Here is a 21,373-nt window from a genome sequence, read left to right on the forward strand (position 1 = left end):
CCCTCTCGCAACGTTACTGGCAAAGACTGTACCCAAGGTATGATGAATCTAGCACACACGAATGCTCGAGTTCACCGCCCTGCCGCGACACTTTTTTTTGTTTTGTTTTGGTGCAGTACGATATCGGTCATCCAAACTTTTTATGGGCCCTCCTGGGTTGAAATAAAGTATTGTTATTGCATATTGTTATCAGCAACACGCTTACAGCAGATACGGACGCTTTCATCAACCAACAGCTCGACGCAACACTTGACAATCGTGTAAGCACTGTCCACAGCGGCTACGTTGACAGAAAATCGGGCATCAAACAAAACGCCAGCGCGAACCCACCGCTGCAGAAGGGCGCACTTGCGCAGTAGTGATAAAAAAACACCTTACCGCAGTGCATAGCTTATCGATGCTATGCGCAGTAACGTTGATGCGCAGTGCCTTCGTGATAAAAGTAAAAACAACAAAAAAAGGCCCACGGCCCAGGAAGTGACGAAAATGTCTTTATCACGTGACTTTTGGCTGTGGCGTCACGCTCTCGGTCTGTTGATGGCCGGTAAGAGCGTCCCGTAACGTGCGGTGGGGGACCGAAGCGCCCCCACCGCGCGTCGGCCACCGTCGGAAGCGTTGCGGCGCGGCTCCTACACGCGCGACGGGCAGCTTTCCCGCAGAAATCCGGATATCCAGATGGCGGGTGGTCGCGCAACTCTTAGCTTCCTGCGGGAGCTATATAGAGTAAAGTGCACGATTGCTCGGCGGCCCCTGCAATTCAGACGAGGACTTCGGCTCGGGCCGATGTTCCTGTTTCCACAAATAGTGTGAATGATGAACGCACTAAGCATTCCGGAAGCATCCCCGTCATGATTATGATCAGTTTACATGATATGAAATGTCTGTGAATAGGCCTAGAATCACACTGATTCCAAAAAATGTCAACTTGTTCGCCAGCCTGCCGCAGCGCCGTGAACCCGCAGGACTTAACCGTGTCGGCCAGGTGACAGTAAAAATACCTGTCAAACGTGAACTATTATTTTTTGACAAAGTTTTGCTGCAAATAAAGTTTATTCCTCCTACTCCTTTTCCTTATCTTATTTCTCCATTAACCAACGCAGCCGAATAATCAATCATCATCATCCTCATCATCATCAACAACAACAGCCTACTTAGGTCCACTGCAGGACGAAGGCCCGGTCCTCCAAATGACTTCCACCCGCTTCTGTCCTGTCCTGCACGATTCCGTTCTTCGCCTCCGAATTTTCTTATTTCGTCTCTCCATTGAGTTATATACCCGCCGCGGTGGCTCAGTGACTAAGGCGTTGTGTTGCTGAGGCCAAGGACACGGGTTGGATTCTCGGCCGCGGCGGCCGCTTTTCTGATGGAAGCGAAAAGCGAAAACGCCCGTGTGTTCGAGAGTTCGGCGCAACTACTACGCCAAGGTGACCAGATCCTCCTCTCGTTCAGGAGTGCTGTTTGTGTAACAAAGAGCCTCACTAGCATGGTTGAACCTTTCTGGTTTGGCTTCTTAGGTATCCGCGGTGATGATTACTTCCGGAGCGGGGAGCCAGAAGAAAACGCAGAGGAAGGGAGAAGAAACAGACAGAAAGAAAGAAGAAAAAGTAAAAGAATGTGCGCACCACGTATACACAAAGACAATAGTTCCTTTAAAACGAAAGCGGTTTGGTCGCCATGGGATGAAAAGCCCGGCGTTGTAAGCAGAGGATTGACACAAAATTACACGTGCGCGGGGGGACACGGCTTGCGGTGGTTGAGTGCCGAAAGAAGAAATAAAGCACACACATAGAGCGAGAGAAAGAGAGCAATATATATATATAGTCTGAAAAGATAAAAACTCACACAGAGCGCGAAAAAAATAAGGTTAGTAGAGACAGAGACAAACGAGAAAGACGTAGAAAATAGAAAAAGGTTTACTGACGTTTCAGGGAGAGGACTCCCTTTCTTCAGAGTACAAAAAAAGTACAAAAGAGTACAAAAGTACAAAGTACAAGAGTACAAAAGAGTACAAAAACCTTTTTTGTACTCTGAAGGAAGGGAGTCCTCTCCCTGAAACGTCAGTAAACCTTTTTCTATTTTCTACGTCTGTCTCGTTTGTCTCTGTCTCTACTAACCTTATATATATATATATATATATATATATATATATATATATATATATATATATATATATATATATATATATAAATATATATATATATATATATATATATATATATATATATATATATATATATATATATATATATATATAAACGTTTATTGCACAATAAAAAGGAGCGATGGATGATCTTCGATGCTCTAACGTTGATCATCAGAGGTGGGTGGCGTCCCTAGTCCTAGTCCGAGATGCCATGACCTTCAGCTGCTTGTCTGGCCCGGATGACCAGGCTCTGCTGATTTTCCAGGACCTCGCTGCACAGAAGGCCTTCCCACCACTGCGCCGACGGCGCCAGGACATCTGGGAGTTTCTTGACACCCCTGCACTCCCATACCATGAGGTAGAGAGTGTTGAGGGTCCCACAAAATTTGCAGTTGTAACTGTAGAGACTTTGGAAAAATCATATGCAGTTGCGTGGCGTGAGGGAAAGAGTTCGTTTGAAGTCTTCTCAGTTGAATTGCTTTGTCTTTGGTAAATTTTGGATGCGGAGTTGGGTATTTTCTTCTGGCTAACCTGTAGTTTTCTAAAATGTCCCTGCTGTGTCGTGTAATAGCTGGCAACAGCGACGGGGGAGGAACTTGATCTTTTGCATGCGATGGTGGTGAGCGTAGATGTTGTTGCCTGGTGGGACTGGCCTTGGGCGGCGGCATCAGCCGCCATGTTACCCTCTAGAAACTCGTGCCCCGGTTTCCACAAGATATAAAATGTCCGGTTGATCCTCTTCTTTTTCAAAAGCGCCTAAAAATAACGCGCAAAAAAGAAAAAAAAAATGAACGAGAGCCCTTGATGCATCCAGGGCGCGCTAGGAGAAGCCGGCAGGCTACCCGGTGTTCGTCGGAGCTGTCAGAGTAATCGCGCCTCGTCTCTTGGTGGTAAATGCCTCGACGTTGGGTGTTCCGCCACTTAATTTCCATAAGCGCGGTCCACCACGCTAATACGCCAACAGAAGCCATAATGTCTTGGCATTCCAGCTACGGATGCAGACTTAACGTGCCCCCAATAATTTTTTCGCAACGTATTGTGTCAAGTTGTGTTCCGCAAATAAGCGATAGCAGCTAAAACAACTTTGCGACCAGGGTGGGCGGAGGGATTATTACATTTACAATTGCATTTGCCGATGCTGGAAAGAGCCATTGCCGGCCTCTCCAAGAAGGCAAATTGTGAGCGGATAAAAGAAAGTTGGATCCAATCCACGCTAGGAAGGTGGTTCCACAGCAAAGATGTAAACGACTGCCCACGTCGATTAACCATTTGGCGTCAATTGAATTCACGCACGTGGCTCTACAACGAGTGAAACCAGAGACTCTGCCAGCTGTTACCTGCACACTAAAAATTTTTACGCCCAAAAGGGTGCTTCAGCTTGTCGCCGCAGGAGCACCCTAAAAACTGAATATTTTACGCCCTTTAGGGTGCTTGGATTTTGTCGCCGCAGGAGCACCCTCTGTGAAGCACCCCAGAAGACAGGTGCCTTATAAACACCCTTGTCCGCCTAAAAGTATCCTAGGGTGCTACTTAGCACCCCAATCTGTAGGAGCATCTTCTGCAAAAGCACCCACCTAAAGGGGTACAAAACGGGTGCGTCATCCTCGGTTCACAGGTGCAGCAGGTGTGAGACCACATATTGCACAATATCACACACGATTATGGTATGAAACATTCGTGCTTTCCAAGCTCGGTTCTGTGAGACATTCCATTGAAGCTCAACATCAGCTGATAATTTCCTTGAACTTGTGTCACCGATTGTTAAAACATCAATTTTAAAAGTCAGGAGCCACATCTCAGTACAGTTATAACTTTAGAGGTAGTTGATTACCCAAAACTTCGTAAAAAACCAATTATATGTTCACTTTGCCGAACTGCAGTACACATCCTTCGAGATTCACTGCAGAGCCTAACCATGCTGTGCAGTGAAAGCAATTAGGTGTGCAACACTTCAACCACACAAAACTTCCTTGAACCTTAAAACCCTTGGCTTCTTAGTATTGCATCAAACTTCCAATCAAGGTAGCTACCTGCAATGTTTAGTGCCTTATTCTTGAGCTGAGCAGGAAGGTTCAATATCAAGGAAGACCAAATGCAAAATGTATAGTTTCCTCCGTAATGCGGTTCATAATATAGTTCCCTCCGTACTGCGGCTCATAATCTACTTATAAAAGTTGGGTACCCAAGCCATTTATTTTCGTTTGCATTATTATTTTTGCTTTACGGAAAAATATTCATATGGTACAGCACTTGCAAGGTTTGGTGGTATTTGGAGTTTTATAAACATACCTTTAGACTAAATGACCCCACATAGCAATAACAAGAACTGCAAACATCACAGAACAATGCATACAAGTTCCCTGGTGAAGCCCATGGTTGAAATGTAATGCCATTGTTCAGAAAACATTATTTTATCATGAGGCTAGCTTGTACATGGTGCCTTGCATTATGTCCCTGCCGGTGGATGTGGGGTCATTTGTCACTGTTGCAAATGAAAAGCCAACAGCCAGGGCCCATTAGTTTTGGCTAGTATTACGAGGTGCCTCACGGTAAGCATTCTACGTCGATAGACTTTTTTAGAGTTGACTAGAACTGAAATCAGCAAAAGATTCTCTACAAAACATTCATTCTATCCGCAGCTTTAGGGTTTGCTAATTTCCATAGTTGGGTTTCTTCTGCCTTTCTTAACAACATTTTTCTTTTGATAAGAAGGTGCACAACCAAAAGCAAAAAGCTTTTCTGTAAACCTTTGGTAGCTATATAATTGTTACAAAATATTTTACTCTAAATATGGCAGCTTAAACTGAGAATTATTGCATTTAAAAACATTAAAATAAGTTTAAATTGATCATAAATTTTTAGCTGTTTTTACGCAAAACTGTACATGGGATATGAAGTGCACCACAAGGAGGGCTTTGGATTAGCTTTAGCAAATTTGGGACATTTAAGGTGCACTGAAATCTCTACACATGCGCTTTTTCACTTTCTGTATCCACCAGGAAAATGGCTGCCAATTTAGACAGCGATTCTAAATAGTAGTTGACGTGCATTTTAAAATAATCACAAACATTATAGCCACAAAATTAATTTTTACAAGTTGTAGACATTGCCCGTTACACCAGACATTGGACTACACTGTCAAGAGCTTTGACATCTACAATGACGTCTACAAAGCAGGCTTATACTGGTAGAATGTTTCATACCATAATTACTGTGTGTTCAGAGCTCACGTGTGAAGTATGGATACTGCTGCTTCAGCAAGAACCGAGGATGAGCACCCTTCCTGGTTCTGAAAAAAAATAACAGAGGAAATGCCTTAAGCAGGATTCTGAAACGGGGTTGAATGAAACAAGAATGAACAAGAAATTCTTTCAAAACATGTAAAGCAATGCAAACAAATATTTATTTCAACTTATTTCTACAAAAGACCACCTCATGAAGACTGGTGGTGGGGTATTGGCTCAAAAAAAAAAAGCAGAGAGCACTTATACAAATGCTACAGGGAGCTTTCGCAGCCAACAATTGTTTGAACACACCTAAACTAATCACTGTTTAACAAACTCATAAAAAATGTTTGAATGCATAAAAAACCAGTGGTAAACACAGGAAACAGTTAAAACAGAATGACGGCACAAGTTTGTCCCGTCGTTCTCTTCTGTGTCCTGGGTTTTCCTATGGTTTTTCATCCATTCAAACATGTACCAGCTAGCCCAGTCCAACGCCTTGGTATCATAAAAATATGGATAGTCAATCCTTACACAAAGTTGAAAAAAAAAGAAAGTATAAAGTAGGTGACAAAATTAAAACGACAGCAAATTGGTTGGCTTTTAATTTTAAATGATAATATAAAAAATGATGGCATGAATGAAAGTGAGCAGCACGCGAAGTACCTTGTTGCTAGCCCGACATTCCACTTTGAAGCAAAATGTCCGCTTTCAACATTACATAGGCTAAACATGCAATGAGGCATTCCTTTAGGCACACAAAATATACCATAATTGTTAAAAAAGCTAGGAATCAGTTGAAAAAACCTGACCACGACAAATTGGAATTAGTGACTAGATACAGTTTCAGAAATACACAGCGACATCATATAAAAATATATGGTTCCCATACAAAGATTGATCATAACAAAAATTCAGGACATTTATCAGACTGGCATCAATGTGCAAAGCAGCTTAATGAAGGAAGACGGTCTTCACTAAAAACATGTTAATATTGGGAGCTCATGTGCTTCCCTGCAAGTTGGGTGTGTAAACCCACTGACATCTTAACTAACCCGCCTGAATCATCACTTGATAGACATTGAGGAATTTTACGAATTGGTTTATTGTAGCCAGCTGTCTAGTTTATTTCCCTATTTTTCTTGGCATTTCGTGTCTAATTCTAAATTTGGTGACTAGATAGCTTTTACTATGGTCATGCACTGGTGACAACGAATATTTGATTTTACTTTAAAAAAATTTCAGTTTTGTTTTATTGCTCACCAGCCAACGATCTGAAATATCAGAGGTGCTTAAAACGTATGTTGGCATTTCCTTCCTGCAGTGTAGTACAAATAATCACGACTTTTACCATAATTTGTTCACAAATCGTAATATGTGGAAAGTATTCAGCTTAATGAAAATGTCATTTCAGAAGCATGCACAATCAACAAGGCCTCAATGACTCTCATGACGTGGTCCACTTGTTTCTGTCACAAATAACCTGAGTGCAGACACATTCCACCGAAGACGAAGGTAACATGCCCTCTTGGGTGATGAATATTTAAAAAGCCTTACGAGTAAATTTGCTGCTGAGCACGTGAAATTGTGGCATTAAAACAAAAGATCCCTCTGCGGCATCTTTCACTTGGAGGAGCGCTTGACCACAAACTTTGAGAAGCTGGAAAATGCTCCATGAACCGCTCCAGCCAGCAGAAACGATGCAGGACACAAGTTGGTAGGCGGACCGTTGGCATCCTGCAATTGTGAAGATATTTCTGTTTAGTAGATGCTCTTCTTTTTGTACCACTGTTTATTTCACCTTTAACAAGCAGCTGAACTCCTTAACGTTCGCATAATAAAATGCTGCAATGCGGAACAGTTAGCAGGGTTACCTCAATTTTGCTTTTCTACGAATTAACACAATGTAGGTAATCTGCACACAACTACAATCAAAGTACAATTTTCACCTACTTCACTGCTAACATCAGCGTTTGACTGCTCAAGCACAAATACAGGTTAGACATGTGAGCAATCTGCTAAACGTATCCCCACAAACTGAACAATCAGGCATCAGAAATCGGCAAGGAAGGCGGTGTCACGTTTAAATGGCACTTTTTTTGTTCAAAACATAAACAACACCTGGAAGCTTGAAGCGTGAGAGGGGGTCTTTCACGCTGACAATGTCAGAACATAGCTTGCTAGTGGGCACCTGCACGATGTGCACAATGTGTTTCTTGAAAATGCGTGCGAAAGTTTGATTGATGTGTAGGACGAGAATTGCAGCACGTTTTGACACAGGCCTTGTGGACGCTTCTGCCTGCTAATGTCAATGTGGATTCTTGCTAGTCGCCCTCTTCGCTTCTTTCTGAATATAATGCTTTAGGCATTATATTCAGGACAACGACTGCATCAAAACGTGCAGCAATTACCTACGTCCCACACATCGGTGAAACTCTCGCACACATTTTCAAGACACGCAGTGCATACATTGTGCATGTGCCCACTAGCAAGCTACGTTCTGACATTGTCAGCGTGAGAGACCCCCTCTCACGCTCCAAGCTTCCGGGTATTGTTTATTAGATTCCATGCGCTGAATGCAAATCAGTGTACATTGGCGAAACGGGCAATCTGCACAGAAGATTAATGCAGCACTGGAACGAAGTGAACAAGGGCCATGCAAAAACAAGTCCACTGGCAGAGCACCGTGAGAGGACGGGACACGTGGTCGACTGGAACAAGACAAAATTACTGACAACTGAGTGCAATCTATCTTCTCGATTACTGCTCGAGTCCCTCATTGTTCAGACGACGCCCAACATTATCAACATAATGGATGGCAATCTGCACCATATCTATGCAAACTCATTGCGCCGCGTAATGCCCAATATATAGCTTCGTTTTCCACGACACATGCTCACCGTGAACAAGCAACAAACCGTTAAATGGCTTTCTTGACTTGGTCAGTGACCTACGTTTCATCACTGCAATAATGCTTCTACCTGCCTACACGGCATTCCATCAAACACTGGACTACACCACATGAGCCATTGGCATTCTTAACCTGCACCAGAGTATATAACCTTTCACTACTGCTATGAGATAGACCCATAAACGCACTTCAATATGGCCTTTATATTTAGCTCTTGGAAACATTATGTATAATTTTACCTTTAAGTTGCACCTGCTACAGCAGCTGGTACTATACCAAAAACATGAAAAAAAAAACGGTGGTTTAACACGCCAAAGCTACACTTGGGATATGGGGAGCACTGTAGGGGAAGGCTTCGCATTAATTTTGACCATCTGGGTATTTTTGTGCTCATCGAAATCTCCAAACACGGGCGTCTTTCGTGTTGCCTCCATCTGAAAAGCGGCTACACCAAGCGGTATCTAACCGACATTCGCCTCCACAGCACACCACCCTAGCCACGGCAGTGGGTTAAACATATGAAATAAAGCGAGTTTTGGAGTGCAAATGAAAATATTAATCACACGTCTTATTTTCCCAATCAATGTACCTTTTGAAATCCACCATGCAATCCCCCCTCCCCTACCGGCCTACCAAAACACCTTTGTCTCAAGAGGTAATCAGGCTGTTGTTAATGAAGTAAGTATTTACAATCCGAGACTTGCCACCGTTAAAGTCATGCACTTTGTTTTAGAGATAAGCGACATTAGCCATTTGCAGCACCAGGAGTTAATTGTGCTAAGATCAGATTGAAAGCATTGATGGTAGTAGTTGAAAGAAATTGTGTGATAAATTACAACATCATCTGCAAACAGACTTACATGGGAGGATATGCAACATGGAAGATAGACCAAGCAACCTGCCTGGGGGGACAACAAAGTGGCACGAGCAAAAGAAGTATATAGTTATTAGAAGTAAACTGCATTTGAGAAGAATGAAAATCTTTTGCTCAAGTGAGGACATTAGGGTGAAGTTTGAGAAGTAGTCTGTGGTGTGCAATGCGATTGAATGCTTTAGAAAAATCGAGAAAAACTACCGCAGTTTGTAAGCCTGTGTCAATGGATCAATGTAGATCGTGAACAAATCCTGAAAGTTGTGTTTCTCAAGTAACCCTTGTGAAAACCGTGGTGATACTCGAATGTGATATTGTGATTTTATAAATAATTAGCGACCTGAGAGTGGATGAAATGTTTCCTGACCTTGCATATGGTGCTTGTTAGGGAAATTTAATGGTGAAGTACCGTCTCCTGATTTAAAGACTGGTGCTACCTCGACTATCTTCCAACCATTGAGATTAGTGCCTGTCATGAGAGACTGCGAAAAAAGCGCTGTCAGAATTCTACAGACTGCGGGATGTACTTTTCGGTATAGTATGATTATTACCAGTATGATCTGAAGTAGACCAGTTTGTATTGCAAGTTTAAAACCATATCGAAAGATCCTAAATGTTTGCTTGGCTTGATTACATACGAATACTTGCTTCAAAGTCAGTTCAATTTCTCTTCTTGCCCTTTAGTCGTCAGCCCCAGATTCTCTTCAATATCTCTGCTAAGCAATGACACGCTCCATACGCACAGCACTGCTTCATGAAAATGTTTCAAATAATCAGAGGCCACAGCACTGCTAACAGGTATACATCATGGCAAGTTCCACAACATGCAATAACTAACCTGAAAATACATAATCGGTGGGTGCACCGATATGGCAGCAGTGCCTGGACCGATGTGTCGAGCAAATGCGCTGACTTCTGAACGGGTGGTCCAAGCGGCCAGATGATGGATGAATGACCATTCCTGGCGGCAAAGCGTACGGAGCACCAACGAAAGGCCAGGCAGTACTTGGGTACAGCAGGTGCAGTGTCGGTTGGCCAAGGGAGGCCCTGGCAAAGCCTTTGAAACTGGACTGGAAGGCAGCTGACCCAGGACAGCCAGCAGCAGCACCTGCAGGTGCATAATCTGTGAGTGTGCTGACACTTGTTGAAATACAAGAAGAGCACACACAAAGCACGAATGCTTACATCAAGTAGATTTTTAATCGTTTAAAGACAGTAACCTCCAAGGCACTAATAAGAGCATTCCCGGAACACCCCAAGTGAAATTTAGGTCACAGTAAGAATGTATTTATTAGACCCGCAGGTACTGTGAGTGGGGTATGCATGATATATGCAAAGCTAGCTACTGAGCTAATTTGCATGGAACGCATGCTAGCAGCTCATCTGTATCCCTTGCTTTCAATCGGAACTGGTGTGTGATAGTTGAGGCTCCTCCATTTCAATGTCTGACTTGTATCTGCACGTTCAATTCTCCAATATAAATCGAGTTGAGTGAGTGCCTACAGCTTTTTTGTTAGTCTCTGTATGGCCTGCGGTTTTGCGAAAATGAGAACTTGCGAATTGGCTCAATTTTCTGCACTAATTTAAACAATACATATGCCTCTGATATCAAGCCCCAGACTTCACGAGAGCTACTATGACAGAATCGGCAGGCGCCTCGTAGGCGTTGTGAAATCTCCCCCACTACCCCGAGACTATGCTAACTCCCTGCGAGGCCACATGCGCGCATTTCACCTTCAATTTGCACGTATGTGAATTCTATACCTCTATGAACTCTCAGACGGGCGTCGTCATATTCGTGCCGGACTCGTGAAACTCGGCAACGTAAATTACCGCACTCGCTCGCTGGCACGCGGCCCGAACTCTCTCACCGTTTCCGGCCCTTGCATACTATTTTCTCCACCTTGCACTTTGTAAATTCTCATGTTTAACTACACCTCGTGCGCCCTCATCTCTTGCCTGCTTTTCTTCCAGCACAACTCCGTCAGCACCCGGTCGACGCGTACGCTGTCGGGGCGCGTTGGCGAGCGAGTACGGCAATTTCGCTGTTGTCGAGCTTCACGAGAACAGCACACATATCGCGGCCCGAAGACCGCGAGGCGTACGGTCGCCGGTCTCGCGAGCGCAATAGCTGCGAAGCGCACTGCACGGAATTAGTGAAGGGGGGGGGGGGGGGGGGGGGGGGGGGGGAGAGATTTCACAACACCTACGAGACGCCAGCCATTAAATCACGTGTACGCGTTTTCACATGCACTTCCAGGGAACCTCCTGTTCATGTTATTTCTTGGTATACCGCGGGTATTCACGAGGGAGGACTAATCACAGCGTTGTGCCACTCACGCGAAATTGCGACTGCGATCTGCAACCGCAAAGGCACTGTTTGAGAGACACATAAACAAACGCCCCGGTGTTAAAGAGCCTTGCGTGATGTGAAATTATTAGCAGCCGTGTACCATAGCGCGAGCATCGTAGCCAAGGTCTAGCTTCAGCGTAAATTGATGCTGACTTCTGCGGAAACGGTGGACTGGGCGCCAAACAAGTATACTAACTCACGTAGGCTCTCAGGGCAAACGAGATGGGGGTCTAGCGAATTACTGACCCATAAACACCAGAACTCATTCCAACCAAATACAGAATAATAAAAAATGCGTACTTACCCGAGCAAAAACGATGTTTCCAACGTAAAATTCTCCTTCACTGTCGTCTTCATCTCGCGGACACACGAACACGCTTTGTTCTGATGCAATGTCATCCACTTTTGACGCGCAGTATTTTATCCGGCGATGATCGTTCTTCCGGGGTCCCCATGTTCAACACACGCGTAGGTTAGAAGGGTAGACATCACCCATAAAGCTTCTATAACTATGATTTAAGCTTGAAATAGATAAAACAGATTAAATCACGCCACCAACCACTCGGCACAAAACGCTATGAAAAAACACACACAAAAGTGAGAGATAGTTGCCAGACTTCAAATGCAGCACCTCTAAGTTTGACGAAAATTGTGTTACTACTGTAATGTTGGTAATTATCTTTCTGCTTTCAAAGTCTGAAATGTGTTTATAACTTAAATTTAAGGTTTTTAAACACAAAAAGTGAATACACATAAAGTAATTGACATATATACTGATATTGTAAAGACGTTTGTTTTGGTTTTGTTTTCACGGCGGGCTTCTCAAGAGAGAACGTGTGAGAAAACGAGCTACTTTGGGTTTAGGAAGAGGGCGGTAAATGTCGGCGTGATAGAAAGCAAGGAACAGGTGCTTACCCTGGTCGTTAAAAAAAGAAGCTAATGAAACCCTCACGTAAAAAAAAAAAAAAAAAAAAAAAAAAAAAAAAACACGTTCGACGAGGAATCGAACCATTGACCTACAAAACAGTAAACGGATGCGTTAACAAGCAGCTATGTCGGCGGGCGTGTTCAAGGCGCCTAAAACAACTCTATACTTACGTAAGTTGTCAACGAATATTGTTGCTTGTGTCTAGTCATCGCCTCCTTTAACGATGGTCTAGTTTATGCTGCATTTTTGAAATTCTGGCTGTCCTAACGCTTGTTTCTCACGCACCGGTCTTGCAGACGAGGCCGCATTGCTAGCGCTGCAAGCGATTGAGCCAAAGCTCCATTATTTGACTCAAGCAAAGCTATCGCAGTCATAGAGTTTCTCATTAACTCACTATGATCGCAGTCAACCCGACCTTTTCTGCGCAAGCCACGGCAGCCACGAAATAAATGGAATGTGCCGTTAGAATTATGGCGTTGATAACGCTTGTTTGACCGGCACCGTCTTGCAGACAAGCAACGTCGCTCTAATACTAAAAGCGATGTCACTCCTGGCATGTCAGGCGCATCAAACCCATCGTGTAAAACGACTGCTAACAGTGCGAAAACCTCTGAGTTTGTAACAAGTGGGGATTTGCGGTGGCGGCGACGTAATAGGTACAGCAAGCAGGTAGGCAGAACAGCAGCGTAGGGTTACAACCTTTCCCCGAAAAAAAAAAACGGGCCTTCCGGGGGGGGAGGGGTGATTGTGTTGAAAAAAGACGCCATGTTTTTTAACATGCAGTGCCATTTATTGTAGTGTTTTCTTAGAGAGAAATCAACATAACGTTTGTACTGAAAGTGATTGAGAGCTTGGTTAATCGCTCTGCATGTGCTTCACTGAAAAGTAACCGCAATTGCTGACCGCGGCGGTAGAATTTCGTTATTTTGTTCTTCCCTTAGGTCCCCCTCCATCTGAGGCAGCGCGCTCGCCCGCGTATTTTCTCTGCTCGCGTGTCTTTGCGCAGCTTGTCGACATAGGCGTGCGCAGAGTTCTCAATTTGGGGGGGCAAAGTCTTACCGCTGCGCCCCCCCCCTCCCCCCCCCCCCCCCAGAGCAACTCCCGACCTCTTCTCACTGAAGGCCTTGCGGTGCGAACGCAGTGCAAAGAGGGATGGTTATAAAATTTTTATTTCAATGTGATGGAATTGCAACACACAAAATATTTCTGAGCAGAAATTTTACTTTCATGCGTTACATCGTGTTACATCGGCAAGGCAGGCATGGGGCAAATTTGGCGCCCCCTTCAGATGATTAGGGGGGGCGGCCGCCCCCCTGTTCCCCCTGTGCGCACGCCTATGCTTGTCGACACGTATTTATCGTCTTAGTTGTTGAATTGACGCTTATAAAACGCCAAAACGGGCATAATCACGGCACAAAAGCCAAAAAACCGGCTGATGACGACTGGTTTTAGATATGGACCGGCAACCGGCCCGCTGTTTAAAAAACCGGTCGGGCCGGTCCAAAACCAGGAAGGTGGCAACCCTACAGAAGCGACGAGCGAAAATGATTTTACACGACCGCCCCCGTCGGCCTGCGCAAAAAAGGAAGATAGAACCCCTGCATACACGCCCTCGAAGAAAGCTGTACAGCCGATTCAGTTTGTTGTGGAAGAAGAGCAACCGAGGCTGCAGCCACAAACGATTGCGCTTGCCGTGGTATGAGCCAAAGCATATCTTCACATAGTTATGTTATCGTCCGTCTGACTGTTACTTACTGAAGGGAAAATTCAGAACACAAACGTTGACGTCTAGCGTCTATGCCAGACATAGACGCTGCTGTTTAGGCCCTAAAAACCACCTTCAGGGCGTCTGTCGGTTCTGTCTGATGGCGCGCTCGCGCCGCTGATTACGAACGAGGCGTCTGTTGGCGTTGACTTATCGTGTTGGCGAGCCGGTAAACGCCATCACGGTTAAACTCCCTGTTGGAAGACTACGCTGTTGGGACGATAGAGTGCCGACAGAGCTTCTTATTGGCCCCACAAACGCCATCAAGGTTAAACTCCCTGTTGGAAGACTAGGCTATTGGAACGATAGAGTGCCGACAGAACTTCGTATTGGCCCCACAGGCGTGCTGTGAGCCCAACAAGAAAGTCTTGTTGGAATTTTTGCCCGGGGCATAATAATACGGGAACAAATTCTTAGGTAAATTCGATTTCGTTGAGGACACCGATGCCTCGCGTAAAAGTTTTATTTATAGGACTACAAGAGGCATTTTGTAGCCTTTCCTTCCCGTGCACCCAGACATCGAAACGAACCTTGTGATACACTCGAAGCAGTAGATTAGTGCAGAGTGGAATTTAAACATTCAGCACGTTTTGTTCAATTTACGAACAGCAATTTTAGAGCCTTTCCCCTGGTCTATGTGGAGAGTTCATATTTATTCTCTCAACGGGCGGTGAAATAGTGCAATGTGCGGTTTAAACATTCAGCCTGTTTTTGTGCAATTTTGCATGCTTGCATTCACACACCGTTCTTTTAGGCACCCTAACGATAAGGTGCCGTGGTAACACCCCAATCGAGAAAAAAAACCTTTTAGCACCCCTGTAACGGTCGTAGCACCCTATGAAACTGTTGATTACACCCCTGAATTTCGGCACCCTCGAGGTGGGGTGCCCGAGCAATATTTGGGTGCTTGAAAGGTGCAAAAAGGGTGCAAAATGTTCAGTACACCCTCCTTGCACCTTAAAGGGTGTAAAAATTTTAAGATTTACACCCCTTAATATGTGGCACCCTCATGATTGGGTGCCGGAGCAATGTTTCAGTCCTTAAAAGGTGCAAACAGGGTGCAAAATGTTGAGTGCACCCTTTTAGCACCTTTAAGGGTGTTAAAAAGTTTAGTGTGTGGGGTTCGCGGAGCGGCGTCCGGAACGTTGTAGCGTCGGCAGAAAGGAAATGGAGGGGAGCGTCTTTCGAAGGGTAGGGAGGAGGGCGGCAGGCGGGGCTATGGTGTTATCTCTCGAAATGCTTTCCCCTCACTCTTGTTTAATGTATCGCCTCCAAAAAGCGCCTTCCCCCACCCCGTACGCTTAATCCAAATCACCGTCTGTCTCCCCGTCGCACGCATGGACGTAGCTTAGTCGGCAAGACAACGGGCTCTGTCTCAGCTTCTCTTCGGCCCAAGGTTCCATTCCTGGTGGTGTCAGTAGTTTGGCCTTCGTAGCCAGTAGCCAGTAGTAGCCTGAGAGTTTTTCGCTGACACGGACACAAAGGTTTCCTAGGCTGGTGAAAGGTATACTGCTTCACAGCAAAAATTACAATAATTCCTCGCTGTAAAAGTTTATCATTACAAAGCTGTATAAAATATACACCGGGCGCATGGTTACAGAATTTACACGTATTTATTTTTCTCATAATTTGGGGATGGTAGTGAATATGGCTTTGTGAGGATGGCCACCTACTGACTGCAGACAGGAATTTTGAGACGTTTACAACTCCTCTGAACAATTATGGCAAGTAGACGTGTAAAGAGCAAAAAACTGATGAAGGACGAAGGAGGAAGACAAGGACTAGTGCTTACAGGGACAAGTGCTGGTCCCTGTGGTCCTCATTTGTCCTTCGTCTAGTTTTTTGTGCTTTACATGTCTACGACGGAATACGAACTTTCTCAGAAGTCCACCTTAATACGACAAGTAAATGAAACTTGGAACAATATAGAGTTCTCTTAGCGACAAAGTTTAATAGAGCTTCTGTTGGGAAAGTTTGGATAAAACAAAGGTTACAGACCTTTTCTGGAACTACGCTCGTTCCGCATACGTTGACAGCGAACGGGGGCTGTAGCGTTTACTTCACTGTGAACTAAATAATTGTGGAAAGTTAATTCTCCTCGACGTAATATTACAGTCGTGTTAGCGGCGAAGTGCCATAGAGCTTTTATTGGGACAGTATAAATACGACAAGAGTTACATCCATTTTGTGTACCCATGCTGCTCCATTATACATACATTTCCGGGGATATGACAGCAGGCACGACTTTTGAACCGTTTACAACATCGCTATGAGCTAACGTACTATGACAAACAAACGAAACTTGAGATAGTGGTAGAGTCGTCTTAGCGGTTATTTCTCATATAATAGTTCTCAGATGATAGGGGACGTTTTGGTAAAAGAATAATTACAGCAGTTTTCTGCTGAGATAGGGATAAAGCAGGCGTTGCCACAAAGCATCTTTGTACTCGCAGAACAAAAGTATCCAGAAACGTAGCCAGCAAAGTTGCGGTCTAAGAGTGTTTGGCGAAACAGTGGAGAGGAACATGCCATTTAGCAATGTGCGAATGCGACCGACAGCAAGACGTGACGATAGTAACAAACTATGTATTCACGCATGAAGGCCCAAATGCACATGCTGGAATGCGAATTCACAAACAAAAATTTTAATACCGTTTGTTCCAGTATCGCCAACCCCAAACAAAAGTATTTTTCCTCAGTTGACGCTGGTTAGCAATGTCGGTTGAAATTAGAGTTAGTGTTGGCCCAATCTGACGGAGGACAGGTTTTTAGAAGAAGGAACTAAACGACGTGTCAAAGAGTTTGATTCCTTTATATATTTCACCGATGGTAATCGAACTTCGCCCGAGCTTCCCGCTTCGTCATCTGCCTGTGAGAAATGAGGAAATCACAGAGGAAGGCATTCGAAAATTTTCACCTAATATAAATACATGAAAAAGTCCCGGTGCTCAAGTTTTGTACAGATACGCAGAATAGTCATGTCGCGGGTGGCTTAATTTTTCGTATCAATCGCATGGAAGTGTTCTAAAATCATCCTTGTTCCCAGAAGCGGTTCTCTTTTATATAAGACTAATTATCGTACGATCTCGTTCATCGTCGGATGCTCAGTGCTGCTTGAAAATCGCATTTTCATACATTGGTTAGGCTATTTGGATGACATAATCAACTGTTAGCATGGGTTCCGCAAAGACCTATATGCGTCAACTCACTTAACTGAATTTGTTCATGAAATTTCCAAAATAATTTCCAAATAAATTCTCGCAATAAAACTGATGCGGTGTTTATGAATTTTGCCACCAATTTTGGTAAAGTGTATCATGCAAAAGTATTGTTCAGAATCCGGCCCATGCCTGGAAGTAACTTAGACTGAACATAATTCGTGTGTTATCTTAGATTGTGACAGCCCGTACGAACCTGCATCAGATTGTCCCATAAAGTCTTTCAACTAGTGGCTTCATATTTGACATTATATTCATAAGGCCTTGGGATTATATTTTTTGTTATTTCTCGAATATGCTTATTAAAGTCGATTCCGAGATTTCACTGCTGGCCTACTGCTACATTTCTGCCGTAAGATGTGGCATCATGGCTACGTCAGCTTTTAAAGCATCTGAAAGACTTACGCCTAACCCAAAACGCAAAAGTCGGAATTCCTGCAAAAATGCAGTATTCACCAAAAATTAAAATAAATAAATAAAGAGTGGCAGGCGGATATAAATAGATTTAATAAAGCAGCGTCTTCCCTAAGCCATATAGATATTTCTCGAAAAGGTCCTCCTGCAATTATTAACGTAATCAAGAATAAGGAACTTAGCCTAAAATAGGTGGAGGAATGATTCGGGCTGCGTCGCAAATTTAGCGCCAGGCATAACAATGTAACTCAAGACCATCTATGTGCGTTAGAAGCCATGAATATTGTGCCAGCACGGCTTCTTTATAGCCGAAGCCAAGCCAAGCCGGACATCCGGCCATTAAGCCTCTCAACGCTGCCAAAAAGCACTCGGACCCGGGTACATTCTCTGCTTGGTGCCCGCGAAAAGCGGGGGAAGAAATCAGCTCCCTAATGGAAATTTATGAATATGTTGTTATGGGGCGTAAGAAAAACGAATTACTGCAGGTTTCGAAGTGCTTCGCCCGGTACAATGAACCATTAGAAATGGCGGATGAGACCACTTCTAGAGAATACATACCCGTGGGGGCTTAAAGAAAGCTTGATTTTCATTTTAATAATGGGTTTATCGAAAGGCTCTCGACGGTCGCACTAACAATAACTTTTTGCGTGATAATATTGTATAACTGATATGCAAGGGATTGGGGAGGAAGACGCCACTGCCACCACAGCACTTACACGTGGAGGCAACACAAAGAAACACCAAGAGAATTAAGCCCGCACCGAGGAACATAGGACGAAAAGACGGCCCCTTTGCAGCAAAATGAAAAGGAAAATCAAATCAAGGTGCGATTCCGGGCCGTGGTGGCAGATTTTCTAATGTAGGCGAAAAGCGGAAACGCCCGTGTTTCCGAGATCTCGGCGACGTTCAAGATCCCCAGGGGGTCGAAATTAATCCGGAGCCCTCCACAACGGCGCGCCTGATCGCCTGTGTAGCGTGGGTGCGTCAAACCTCATAATCAATCGGACAACAAAATCAAAGCGCGGAAATGTGAGGAAATACAAGCAAAGGGGAGTAATAGAAAAACTACAACCATCGATATGCTGAAGGGCTTGTTGGTATAGTGTAATTTCTACAAAACCAGTGCACACAACGAGACAACGTAAGAAACACACAACTCGGGCTCTGACGAAGAACCTTATCTTAAATTTTGTGAAATTTTATTCCGCTCTCTTTCTTCGCTTTTCATGCGTATATTTCTGCCGCCTTAAAAAGTGGTCAAGACTTCGTCAGCGCCGTTTTTGTGCGTTTTCTTGCTTAGTTCCGTCGCCTGCGCTGTTTTTCTTGAAGTTACAACCTTTATAGTTTGGGTTCCTCATCCACAGGTATTCGCAATTTCAGTCGCGTGGCGCATGCATGCACCAGCGGTCGCTGGGTTTTATGCAACGGTTTTGGAATGGCGTATTATCTGTGGTTGAACGAAGGTCGAGTGCCGAACAACTGCTGTAGTTTCGTGCCCGACATAAGTTATGGAGTTCGGTAGCACTATTGGGAAATATGTGACCCCTACTAATTGTCGGTACATCGGCACCGCATTCCCTGTGAGTTCCGGGGAAAGTCTTTGTGTAGTGTTCTTGGCATGACGTCCGAGAAATGTACCACCATCTTGCAGGGCCGTAGCCAGAAATTTTTTTCGGAGGGGGTTATAGGTTTCGGGAAGGGGGCAGTTTTGCCGAAAGCAACAGGAAGTATTGCTTACGCGCTGCCTGGAAAATATTTCGGGAGGGGTTCGAGCCCCCAAACCCCCCCTCTGGGTACGGCCCTGCCATCTTGCAGTGTTCGAAAGCCTCTTTGGCGTTTCCTCGTTTGCAAATTCTACTTTCAATGACCCCCCCCCCCCCCCGCCATTGTAGCCAATCCCTTTTCTTTTAGCCGTGTTGGTACACTCGACGTCGCCGGACGAAGTTTGAAGAAAAAGGACGCCGGTTGCACGGCCTCCTTCTGACTCCTATTGTGTACCGTCTGCCCTGGTTCTCCACTGTAAAGGGACCTTATATGGTTTTCTACGTGATACTGCACTACAGTAGGCCATACGAAAGCGAGCTAAAGAGAAACAAACCGCCATGACAACTTACTTATTACACCCCCATTCCGTCACTGGATGTGCATAGTGGATGCAACAAATCTCGGAAGCGTTTGAAACAGCTGTATGCATGTGTCAAAGTGTCCGTAAAAAACAGATCGCACGTATCCAGCAAAATGAAACCTGCTTACAAACTGACCGGCAAACAGTTGGGCCAGTCCTAGCTACACCCTCCTTAATACCGCTTCGTAGGTTCACATTGCCTAAGATGAGAAACAATATATATTTTGCGCGACATGCAATCCAAAGATTTTTCCAGGTAGAGCTAAAGACAGCTACGTAGCTTTTGCAGCGTGGCAACATTACATCACACACATTGCCTTCTGTGCGTGTGTGTGTGCGTGCATGCGTGCGTACGTGCGTGCGTATGGGCACATGCGTGTGTGTGTGCGTGTCCGTGCGTGTGCGTGTGTGCGCGCGCGCGCGTGTGTGTGTTCTTTTATCGTGCGTTCTTTTATGCCACATGTTCGATGTGGCCTTACAGCTTTCGTGACGGCTGTGTTTGTATACTATGTGCGTAACACCTTCTTAAAAATGTTATATGCTACACTTCCAAGAGTAATGGGTGGATATGGCGCAACAGGTTCATCAGTTTTGTCGGTTTTGAGATTAAGTATTGCTTGTCTCCACATAAGAGTCTGCCAATATGCGTTGAATTGAAAGGCCTCGTCAAAGAGTGAGGCCAAAAGTGGCGACAGCTATGTTTTAAACGGCTTATAAAACTACACGCCTAAACCGCCCGGACATGGCGACATTCCAGTCTTTAATGGCGCAATAAACTCAACTGTGGGTAATCACCTGCCCTATGCTCCATTTAATTTTATTCGGAGGTTGTTAGACTCACTCATGGGTCCACTCACTCGGGCTCGAGTTGGGTCAAACTCACGTCCCAGTTTGAGTTTGAGCATGAAACGAGCTTGACACAATGAGTGAGCCTGAATAAGTCCAGGCCCGAGTAAGTCTGAGCCTATGTGACACTGTTTGGATTTGCGCTCAGTGGAAGACGGATTCGGGTTACTTAAGCCTGAGCCTACGTGCTCCCGACAGCGTGCGCCACATAGTGTGTGCTTTTCTTTCGTAAAATACCAATAGACCGGGGCTCTGAACTTCGATTCACATGTGAATAGTAAAATATGAATTACATGACTAAATCTCCACAACGTGGCCAGAGAGAAGAGTTCGGCAAGTACACTTGGCTTGCCTTTTTAACAATTTAAACTGTGAGCCTAGTTGGCGCGCTCTGACGTCCCAGAGAGCGAGACCGTCCACTTCCGGGCTTTCTATGGGGATGATTGGCGCAACAGAGAACGATGATCCCATAAAGAATGCTTAAAACTCTCGACAAGAAAGTTGACGAGAAGTGACTCAGTATTAAATTATACTTACACTGATATAGCTTTTTGCCTCCTCTCAACGGCCCCGAC

General features: G+C 44.6%; 1 long non-coding RNA gene across 2 annotated transcripts; it reads right to left on the reverse strand.

The window, feature by feature from the left end:
- Positions 1-5,524: 5,524 nt before the first annotated feature.
- Positions 5,525-12,380, reverse strand: LOC144162244 (uncharacterized). 2 transcript variants are annotated; one of them, XR_013320632.1, is made up of 3 exons: positions 11,807-12,378; positions 9,988-10,257; positions 5,525-7,104 (listed from the first exon to the last, which is right to left on the reverse strand). It is a non-coding gene; the product is annotated as an uncharacterized LOC144162244 (long non-coding RNA). The 2 variants fall into 2 exon arrangements; XR_013320631.1 differs by having other exon boundaries at positions 9,988-12,380.
- Between the last annotated feature and the right edge of the window lie 8,993 nt (positions 12,381-21,373).

This window comes from Haemaphysalis longicornis, unplaced genomic scaffold (genome assembly GCF_048455015.1).
Source record: "Haemaphysalis longicornis isolate Haplotype H1 unplaced genomic scaffold, Haemaphysalis longicornis Haplotype H1 scaffold_12, whole genome shotgun sequence".
In the NCBI taxonomy this organism is placed as follows: domain Eukaryota; kingdom Metazoa; phylum Arthropoda; class Arachnida; order Ixodida; family Ixodidae; genus Haemaphysalis; species Haemaphysalis longicornis.